The sequence below is a fragment of the Rhinatrema bivittatum genome, chromosome 2 (genome assembly GCF_901001135.1).
Source record: "Rhinatrema bivittatum chromosome 2, aRhiBiv1.1, whole genome shotgun sequence".
Lineage (NCBI taxonomy): Eukaryota > Metazoa > Chordata > Amphibia > Gymnophiona > Rhinatrematidae > Rhinatrema > Rhinatrema bivittatum.
Genome location: NC_042616.1, coordinates 211,201,286 through 211,212,367, shown reverse-complemented (window position 1 = coordinate 211,212,367; position 11,082 = coordinate 211,201,286).

The window sequence follows — 11,082 nt, the reverse complement described above, 5'->3', positions numbered from 1 at the left end:
TAATCCCCCACTACCCATGAACATGTCGATCCTTGAATAACTGCCATGTGGGGGAGAAAAAAAAAAGTATAATTCCTGGACTTTGGGAAGCACGATCTCCATTTATCGAGAACTCCTAGATCGCGCATTAAGAGTTTGAGTTCCTTTCTAGCCACTTTAGGGTCTGAGCTAGCGCCTGTGGAGGTGTCTATTCTAGGGTTGAGTGTTAGGTTAAAATCCCCTCCCATGAGCAGGCTACCTTCTATTCTGGAAGAAAGAGTTTGATTTAAATATATATATATATATATATAACTCAGCTTCGTGAGAAGTAGGCCCATAGATAGATATCAGAGAAAAAAGTCCCGTCCCCCCCACACACACAGATATTTTAAGCAATAGCAGCCATCCAGTGGGGTCTGCATAAAGATCCTTGAACTCAAAGTGGAGATCTTTATGTATCATAATCCCTACCCCAGAGAATTTGGATGTGACAGTGGCCGCTGCCCAGTATTGTGGGGAAATTTAGGATGGCTCATCAGGCCCAGGTAACATTTCCTCAGATAGGTATCTTGTAAGAATTCCACATCTACCTGCGAGCGATCTAACTCTTTAAACAGCAGCCTCCGTTTTCTCAGGATGTTAAGCCCCTTTGCATTAAGAAAAAAATTTTTTAACGTAGCCATTAGCAAAAATCCGCCCTTGGCCCTTCCAGCTAAATACTGGACTTCTCACCATAGGCATACAGCTCCCCATAGTATGCAAAATCACCTTCAACAGATCAGTGTTCCCTTACCCTCCTCCCCCCCTCCCAACATAACCAGAAGCATGAACTTCATGCTCCAAAAAGACATGGAGGAAGTCTCTTGTCTCTCCTCATGGCACCACTCACAGGCACTAACTTTCAAACATCAAAGACCTGCCATTCTTGCAACCAACAAGAACAAGCGATCCAGAGATAGTAACTTTGTAACACAGAGGAAGTTCAGACTGTTCTGTTAGTGGTCTAGTTTTCCTTGTAAAGGAGCTAAGCTTCATTTAAAATACTGTACAGAAGAACAAACATCATTCAGTCACTCCAGAGCCTCACTCTGATCACCGCCATCAGGATTCCTCTGAAGCCTCCAACAGCCCTTGGGAACGTGTTGCCAGCAGGGTTGCTGGATGATTGCATTCACTATGTTGTTTCATTCCCTATTCACTGATGGAGGGACATCAATGCTGATTCCTGCCTACTTTAATATCCTGATAGCCTCCATCACAGTCTTAGCTCAGTGGGTATTTCCCTGTATCATAAAAGATATTCCCCCAGGAAAAAGCCACCGATAGCGTATGTTAGCCTCTGTTAGCTTAACAGTAACACAGTGAAAATCCTGTCGTCTTCTCAGGATGGCTGAAGAAAGATCCGCAAATATGGCAATTTCGTGGCCTTCCCAAAGCCCTGTACGCTGATGGCATGCTATGTTGTAGATTCTCTCTTTAAGGGCATATGAGTGATAACACACTACTATGTCACGCGGCTTGTTTGCTATCCTAGGCCCCAGAGTTCCGTGTGCCCGATCAATTGTAATAATAGGAGTAGCTGTCTCAGCTGCAGCATCCTTATGTTTAAAGGAAAAAAGAGGAAGTTTTTTCCACCAAAGCAGCACAGTCAGTAAAATCCTCGGACTCAGGCACCCCATGAATTCTAATGTTGCTTCGCCTACTACGATTTTCAATGTCCTCTATTTTATCTGTTAGCGTGCAGCAGGTTTCTTGCAGTTCGTGGCAGTTTTTCTGCAGGCTAGTCCATCCCTCACCCTGGGTGTCAAGCCGGAGTTCAGCTTCATCCACCCACAGTCCTAGTTCCGCTGTTTCTTCCCACATTTCTGCTATTAGATCAGTTACTTCTGACTTATAGGTTTTAATGTCCTGTCTTAATTCTATGAACCACCCTCTCATCTCCGTTCGGGTGGGGTATTCGCTGCTCAAAGTAGCTTGATCGCCATTACCTTCGTCACTCTCTGCAATCAGGTCCTCCGGCGCCATATTGGATTTCCTGGAGTCAGAGTAGTTGCCACCTCAGGTAAAGGAGAACTTTCATAGGTCAGAAGCTTTGCGCTTAGTCATCCCCTGTTCATCTGGGCACTAAAGAAGTGACTTTGGATCCATAAAACATTTCTAAAGATGATAGAAGGCACGGTACAGCCCGGGGTGCTCGAGGTGCAGTAAAATCAAGCTGCTCGCATGAGGAATGACATCACTTCCTCCCTTGTGTCACAGGTTTTAACTGGAAAATCCAGAAGTGTTTGCATTTATTGAGAGGTGCCTTGATACCACCTCGCCATGGTGATTGGACTATTTTGGAAAAGATCTTACAATCAGCGGTCAGTAAACGTATGCTGAAAAAAAAAAATCAATGCAATGAGCACCTATTGGTGTGTGAATATCTTTATTGTACATCTGCCACCATGTTCCCGTAGCGGGACTTTAACTGGTCTTACTGTAGGGCTGATATAGTGCTCTTGTGATAAAATCTATCATGTACAATACATTGAAGGAATTAAGTCTGTGTGTTGACGACAGCAAACAATATATCCCATGGTGGGATGTTGCCAATTGAGACCATTACTTATAAGTTCACATATATTACATGGGGAACATGGAGAATGGCCCAGAGCAAGGATCTGTGATTCTGGAATGGTAGAGAAAAGCAACTTTTACTACTCAATCACGGATATTACGGGGCCGATGCAATAATGTTTGCGGAAAGCGGGCACTGTCAGCGCCCACTTTAATACATGCATGGCACCCGCAAGGGGGGCACCATGCAATATGTAAATTAAGGGGTCACACTAGGAAGGAGGCGCTAAGCGTTTACACAACCTTAGCGCCTCCTTGCTAACGTGAGCCGTCGTGGCTGCCAGTTGTGAAAACCGACACCAGTAAACTCGGCCTCTGTTTTCATAACCTGCCTGTCTGCCAGTAATGAAAATGGCCACCGAGTTTCAGATTTAGTGTGATCTGTGACCTTGTTAAAAGGTTTGTGGCATTGTGTGTCTTCTGTCATGGGCTGGTAATAAGGGCATCTGTGCCTGGGCCCGTAAACTCTCCAAAAAAAAACAAACCAAAAACCCACATACGACATGGAAGGTGACAGGTAGCTCTGGCCTAATTTACTAGAGGCAGTGGCAGCACTGGAAGACTCGCCCGATGCAAATGTGACCTTCGTGCAAGCCTGTGCTTCCGCTGAGTGGCCATCCCGATTTAGCTAAGGGTAAATGTGATTTTTGAGAGTCTTATTGGTCACAGTGGAATTTTGAGTCCTTGACCACCTTAATTTCCCCCTTAAATTTATTTATGATTTCTTGTAATTCATGTAGTGAAAACTCAAATGGCTCCTATACCATATGCTGTTTTCTTTCAGTGTATCTCCTCTATGGTGGTCGTTGTGTACTCAATAACAAGGATCATTAAATACAGCTTACAAATGTTTTTTCACGTTTGCATTTTCATATGAGCCAATGATCAGAGGTGAATTTTAAAAGCCCAATGCAGCATTAATTAGGGGATGTGGGAAGACATTGGGCTCACACTCACAGAATGAATTTTAAAAGGCACAGAGATATGTGCATCTCTCCTGCAGCACACACATCTTGAAGTTTTTGTTTTTTTTTAAAGGGGCAGGGCATAAGTGGTTCAGGGTATGAAATGTGTGCATAAATACTTACACAACATGGTGCACACTGTGGTCCCCTGCCGCATAAAACTTTTAATGTTTTTAGTTTACACAGCAGTAGTAAAGAAAATAAGGCAGATCTACAGCATTTTAAGGGGTAGGGCTAACTGGAGGAACTAAGGCTATCAACTTGGAGGGGGGGGGTGGAGGACTTCTTACAAATGGGTGAACTGGGGTCAAACTGATAAAAAAAAAAAAACTTGGCATGGTGGCACCGTGCACCCCTTTTAAAATCCCCCAATTTATATGGTAGAAGTGGGATTTGTGACACACCCACTTAAAATTTGGGGCACGTGCAGCAGCCAGGCTATTTTATAACATGCGCGCATACGTTATAAAGTGGCCAAGTCCCTTGGCATAGGCTGACATATGCATACCAATGTGCGCTCATGCACTGGGTTAAGAGATATGGTCCCTGTATCAAGAAATTTGCTCTGTCCGTTATTAAGCCAGCATACTTGCATTTTGAAGTGCATTTTCTAACATTGGAGAAATTACTTACCTGATAATTTTGTTTTCCTTAGTGTAGACAGATGGACTCGGGACCAATAGGGTATAGTGTACTCCTGATAGCAGTTGGAGACTGATAGAATTCAATCTGACATCAGCCCTAGTACATATACCCCTGCAGGAAGTGCAGCTCTTCAGTATTCTCCGCGAAAAGCATTGTGGATATATGTGTGACTGACAAATTTGAATAACTTGATTAACTTCATAACTTGAAGAACTTGATTAACTTGAGTTGGTTGAATTGGCTGTAGCTGGAAACCACAAGTGTCCTCAACTGGAAAAGGTCAACACCTGGTAGGATGGGTGTCCTAGATGGCTTAACCTTGAGTCACTCGAGGATTCCATGAGTAACAGCAGCCATGGATAGGATGCTGAGTCCATCTGTCTACACTAAAGGAAAATGAAATTATCAGGTATGTAATTTCTCCATTTCCAAGCATGTAGCAAATGGACTCAGGACCAATAGGATGTACAAAAGCTACTCCTGAACTGGGTGTGAGGCTGTCTGTGACCCACTTACTAGTGCCCTTGCAAATGCTGTGTCCTCCTGAGCCTGAACATACAGGCAGTAAAACCTAGAGAAGATATGGATGGAGGACCATGTCGCCACCCTGCAAAATGTCGGCGGGTGACAACATCTTGGTTTTTGCCCAGGACACTGCCTGGGCTCTAGCAGAATGGGCCTTGATTTGTAGAGGCAGCAGTTTGCCTGCTTCCACGTAGGCCGCCTTGATGACTAGTTTGATCCAGCGGGCGACGGTTGCTCACGAGGCCACTTCCCCTTGCCTCTTTCCACTGTGAAGGACGAATAGGTGGTCCGTTTTTCGTATGGGATCAGACCTTTCCAGGTATCTGGATAGGAGTCTGCCGATGTTGAGGTGGCGTAGACTTCGAGCCTCTTCCGAATTCTTATGTTCATCTGGCGATGGTAGCGAGATGATTTGGTTGATATGGAAGTGGGACACCACTTTCGGTAGAAACGACGGAACTGTGTGTAACTGGATGGTTGCTGGGGTGAGTTAGGAACGGCTCCCGGCAGGACAGTGCTTGTAGCTGGGATATATGACGGGCTGAACAAACTGCCACCAGGAAGGCTGTCTTCAATGTTAGTAGTCTAGAGACAGGCCGTTGAGAGGCTTGAAAGAGACTCCTGCTAAGAAATCCAGGACCAGGTTGAGATTCCAAAGAGGTACCGGCCACTTTAAAGGTGGTCGCATGTGCTTGACTCCTTTCAGGAAGCGTGAAACATCCAGGTGAGAGGCTATATTATTGCCCTCACGCTTGGATCCTTAGCATGACAATGTGGCCACCTGTAGCTTGATGGAGTTGAGGGACAATCCCTTCTGTAGGCAGTTCTCGTGGGTCCTTGCCCCAGGCTTCAAATATTCTCCAAATCCTTATGTATGTTAGAGATACAGAGAACTTGTGCGCTGGGAGTAGGATGTCAATTACAGCTGCCACGTATCTGCTCTCTCAGGCAAGCCCTCTCAATGGCCAGACCTTAAGAAAGAACCGAGCTGGATCCTTGTGAAGGATTGGCCTTTGCTGGAGCAGGTCAGCCCCTGCCAGTAATCTTTACATGTCTGCATACCATGGTCTTCTTGGCCAGTCCGGGGCCACAAGAAGTACTGGTCCCCTGTGTAGCCTAATCTTGTGAATGATTGCACCTATTAGAGGTCATGGCGGGAAGGCGTACAACAGAGTCTCCTGTGGCCAGGTCTGCACCAGCGTGTCGATCCCCGAGGACTGAAGTTCCCGCCTGCGACTGAAGTAACTGGATACTTGGGCATTGGACCGGTTTGCCAGAAGGTCCATGGTTGGTGTTCCAACGGTTCAGTATCATTTCGAACACTGCAGTCGACAGCTTCCATTCTCCTGGGTCTAGACTTTCTCTGCTAGCTAGTCTGTCATGATGTCTTACCCGGCGATGTGGACGGCCGAGATCTCCTGGAGGTTACCTTCCCCCACGGCATTAGGGGGTCTATTTCCAGAGCCACCTGTTGGCTTCTGGTTCCTCCCTGACGGTTGATGTAGGCCACTGTTGTGGCATTGTCCGACATGACTGACCGCTTTGTTTCGGAGTCTGTGACCAAACCATTAGCAGGCTAGTCTGACTGCCCAGGCTTCTAGGCTATTGACATTCCATCCCGACTCTTCTGCGTTCCACTGCCCTTGGGCAGTTAGTTCTTCGCAGTGTGCACCCCATCCTCATAGACTGGCATCTGTGGTGAGCAGGATCCAGGCTGGTGAGGATAGTCTTGTTCCCTGGCTCAGGTGGTCGTCTTGTAGCCACCATCGTAGTTGGGTCCGAACTCTGCCCAGGAGTTGTAGACGTACGGAGTAGTTCTGAGACAGTGGATTCTATCGCGATAGGAGAAAGCGCTGTAGGGATCTCATGTGAGCTCATGTCCATGGTACTACCGCCAGAGTGGATGCCATGAGCCCGAGGACTCATAGGTAATCCCACACTGTAGGGCGAGGTTCGCTCAGCAGGGTTTGCAACTGGTTTCTCAGTTTTGATCTCCTTGTCAGTGTTAGGATGGCCTTGTCTTTGGAGTCGAAGTGGACACCTAAGTATTCTAGAGACTGTGAGGGTTTGTTTGTGTTGACCACCCATCCGAGGCTCTCCAGTAGAGTTTTGACTCTGTTGGTTGCCTGGTGGCTTTCCTCTGGGGATTTCGCCCTGATCAGCCAATCGTCTAGGTAAGGGTGTACGAGGATCCCTTCCTATCTCAGCATTGCTGCCACCACGACTTCGATCTTGGTGAACGTCCGGGGTGCTGTGGCTAGGCCGAAGGGTAGCACCTGGAACTGGTAGTGACTGTCCAGGATTTTGAAGCATAGGAAGCGCTGATGATCTTGATGGATCGGAATGTGGAGGCATGCTTCCGACAGATCCAGGGATGTGAGAAACTCTCCCAGTTGTATCGCCCTTATTACAGAGCATAGGGTTTCCATGCGGAAGCGGGGAATCCACAGGTGGCGGTTGACAGACTTGAGGTCCAGGATGGGCCTGAACGTACCCCTCTTTCATGGAGACGATAAAATAAATGGAATAATGTCCAGTATTTATTTGGTGTGGGGGCACTGGGGTTATGGCCTCTAGGGCCAGTAGTCTGCTCAGAGTAGCCTCCACTGCCACCCTCTTGTAGGGGTCATGGCAGGGGGATTCCACAAACTTGTCTGGAGGGGTTCGGAGGAAATCAAGGTAGTACCCCTCTCGAATGATGTTTAGGACCCATTTGTCCAAAGTTCTCGACCCATCTTTGGTAGAATAGGGCAAGTCTGCCCCTTATGGTTCTTCCTTTGGACAGGTCGGCTGATTCTCATTGTGGGGTGTGGCTGGGACCTGGACTCGAGCTGGTTCCCCTTTTGTTGTGCCTGTTCCAAAAGGACTGGTTCCTGCCTGTAGGACGAGGTGCTTGATAAGTGTTTCTGTATGGATTGAAGCGCTGTGAACCTCTGCCCCGGGAGGATTGGGGGAAGGGTCGCTGGTTTCTCTTATTCCTGTCCTCTGGTAGCCACAGCAGTGGGGACTCGTCCCATTTGTCAGCCAGTTTCTCTAGTTTGCTGCCAAACAGGAAGGATCCCTTGAAGGGCATCCTTGTGAGTCTTGTTTTGGAGGACGCGTCAGCCGACCAGCTTCGGAGCCAGAGTTGCCTCCTGGTTGCCACAGCTGATGACACTCCTTCTAGCTGCGGTGTGCACCAGGTTGGAAGCAGCATCCGCGAGGAATGATACTGCTGGTCCATGGCTTCCCCAGGGGTGTTGCTCCTGGTCTGTGATAGGCAGGCATGTGTTACTACAGTGCAGCAGGAGGCTATCTGTAGGGACATTGCGGCGACGTCAAAGGACTGTTTAAGGATGGATTCCAGACGTCTGTCTTGAGCATCTTTGAGTGTCGCGCCTCCTTCCACTGGGATAGTAGTACGCTTCGGGACCGCGCAGACCATGGCATCCACCTTTGGGCATGTCAGAAGTTCTTTGGCTACCGGGTCCAGAGGGTACATGGCTGTCATAGCCCATCCCCCTTTGAACGAAGACTCTGGAGCAATCCATTCCAGGTCAATTAGCTGTTGGACGGCTTGTAACAGAGGGAAATGGTGGGAGGTCTGACGGAGTCCCTCTAGCAGGGGATTTGTCTTAGGCTCCCCGAGGCACTTGTGCTCGGGCTAACAAGCTCCTTCAGGCTGCGGGTGACCAGGTCTAGAAGCTCGTCCTTGGTAAAGAAGTGTCTCATGTTCCCGTGAGGCTCTGTCCCCGGTGGGGGGAGTTCCCCCTCCTCCAGGGGCTCTGATTCCTCCTCCGAGATGTCCTTGTCCCCGTATGTGGGGCTTCCAGGTGGTGGATTCACTTCCCTGGGCCTAGAGGGGCCCGGAGCATAGGAGGTCCTCTGGTGAAGGCTGTGGCCGTGATATCGGAGGCTCCGTCTGCATGTGAACAAAGGTGTGCAGGCCTTTGAAAAATTCCACCCAGGAGATGGATGCTGGGTCCAAGCTAAGGGGTGCTGTGTCCCTGGGGGGCCCCATTTGAGGGGGTGTCCTGCTGTGAATTGCTAGGTCCGGAGTACTTAATGAGGAGCTAGCACTCAGGCCTGGATGGGACTGGCCCTGGGCTTGATCGCCCAGGGCCTCCTCGCACTGGATACACAGGGCATCTGCCTCTTTGTATTGTGCGGCTCTGATGTGGCATGCTGGGCAGAGGCCCTGAACCTTGAGCTCCTTTTCCGGCGGTGCCATGGATATAGGTGCGTAAAATCTATTTTGCACTCCGGTGCGTCGAATATATGCACGTGGAATGATGTGCGCACAAGTCACAGTTATGCACCCAGCCCAGTAAGTGCGATTTGCGCGCGTAACCTGTGCGTATGGTACTTGAGCGTGTAACGTTGTGTGCACAAGGAGTGTTGAGCACACAGCTCGCCTTATGCGCACTGATTGAGACAGCGGACAGGGCAGCGAACAGGGCCAAAATGGCGACTGTGATCATGTGGGCAATATGATGACCACCTCGGAGGGTCTCTACGTGGGAGAGCTCTTGGATCTAACTGGGGTCTAGCCCTGCTAGGGCGGATGAACCCAGTGGCACTGGTCCCGGCTGGCAACCTGTGCGACTCCTCGAGCTTTGGAAACCGAAGATTTCTACCTTACCTTCCGGGTTTCGTTCCGGGCGGTCTCCGGCTGCAGGGGGAGAGGGCAAATACCTTCACCGCCGCACTCGAGGTTGCACCTGCTACCTCTCAGCCACGCCTGAAATCGGGGGCTAGATTCCCGAAGGTCAGCCACTGGACCGAGGCTCACCTCCAAGGGACCATGGAAATCACCTCGGGAATTCTCAACTGGAGAGGGACCCGAGGGTGTCACTGCAGGAGAGCAAGGCTTGCTGTTGAGGTAAGTTTTCTTCTTATTTTGGGTTTTTCTCAGTTAAATTTTGCTCTAACACTGTGAGAGTGTACAGGTAGTCCCTAACTGCTATGGAGACGGAAAATACCGAAGAGCTGCACTTCCTGCAGGGGTATATGTACTAGGGCTGTCAGATTGAAATCTGATCTGTCTCCAACTGCTATCAGGAGTACACTATACCCCATTGGTTCTGAGTCCATCTGCTACACGCTAGGAAATTGAATGTTTTTCACTACGTCTGCATACACAAGATATTCAGGTGGGAGCATAAGAAATTGCCATGCTGGGTCAGACTAAGGGTCCATCAAGCCCAGCATCCTGTTTCCAACAGAGGCCAAAACCAGACCACAAGAACCTGGCAATTACCCAAACACTAAGAAGATCCCATGCTACTGATGCAAATTAATAGCAGAGGCTATTCCCTAAGTAAACCTGATTAATAGCCATTAATGGACTTCTCCTCCAAGAACTTATCCAAACCTTTTTTGAACCCAGCTACACTAACCACATATTCTGGCAACAAATTCCAGAGCTTTATTGTGGTTGAGTGAAAAAGAATTTTCTCTGATTAGTCTTAAATGTGTTACTTGCTAACTTCATGGAATGCCCCCTAGTCCTTCTATTATTCGAAAGTGTAAATAACCGAGCCACATCTACTCGATCAAGACCTCTCATGATCTTAAAGACCTCTATCATATCCCCCCTCAGCCATCTCTTCTCCAAGCTGAACAGCCCTAACTTTTCAGCCTTTTCTCATAGGGGAGCTGTTCCATCCCCTTTATCATTTTGGTTGCCCTTCTCTGTACCTTCTCCATCGCAACTATATCTTTTTTGAGATAAGGCGACCAGAATTGTACACAGTATTCAAGGTGCGGTCTCACCATGGAGCGATACAGAGGCATTTTGACATTTTCTGTTCTATTAACCATTCCCTTCCTAATAATTCTTAACTTTCTATTTGCTTTTTTGACTGCTGCAGCACACTGAGCCGACGATTTTAAAGTATTATCCACTATGATGCCTAGATCTTTTTCCTGGGTGGTAGTTCCTAATATGGAACCTAACATTGTCTAACTACAGCAAGGGTTATTTTTCCCCATATGCAACACCTTGCACTTGTCCACATTAAATTTCAACTGCCATTTGGATGCCCAATCTTCCAGTCTTGCAAGGTCCTCCTATAATGTTTCACAGTCTGCTTGTGATTTAACTACTCTGAATAATTTTGTATCATCCGCAAATGTGATAACCTCACTCATATTCCTTTCCAAATCATTTATATATATATTGAAAAGCACCGGTTCAAGTACAGATCCCTGAGGCACTCCACTGTTTACCTTTTTCCACTGAGAAAATTGACCATTTAATCCTACTCTGTTTCCTGTCTTTTAACCAGTTGTAATCCACGAAAGGACATCGCCTCCTATCCCATGACTTTTTAGTTTTTGTAGAAGCCTCTCATGAGGGACTTTGTCA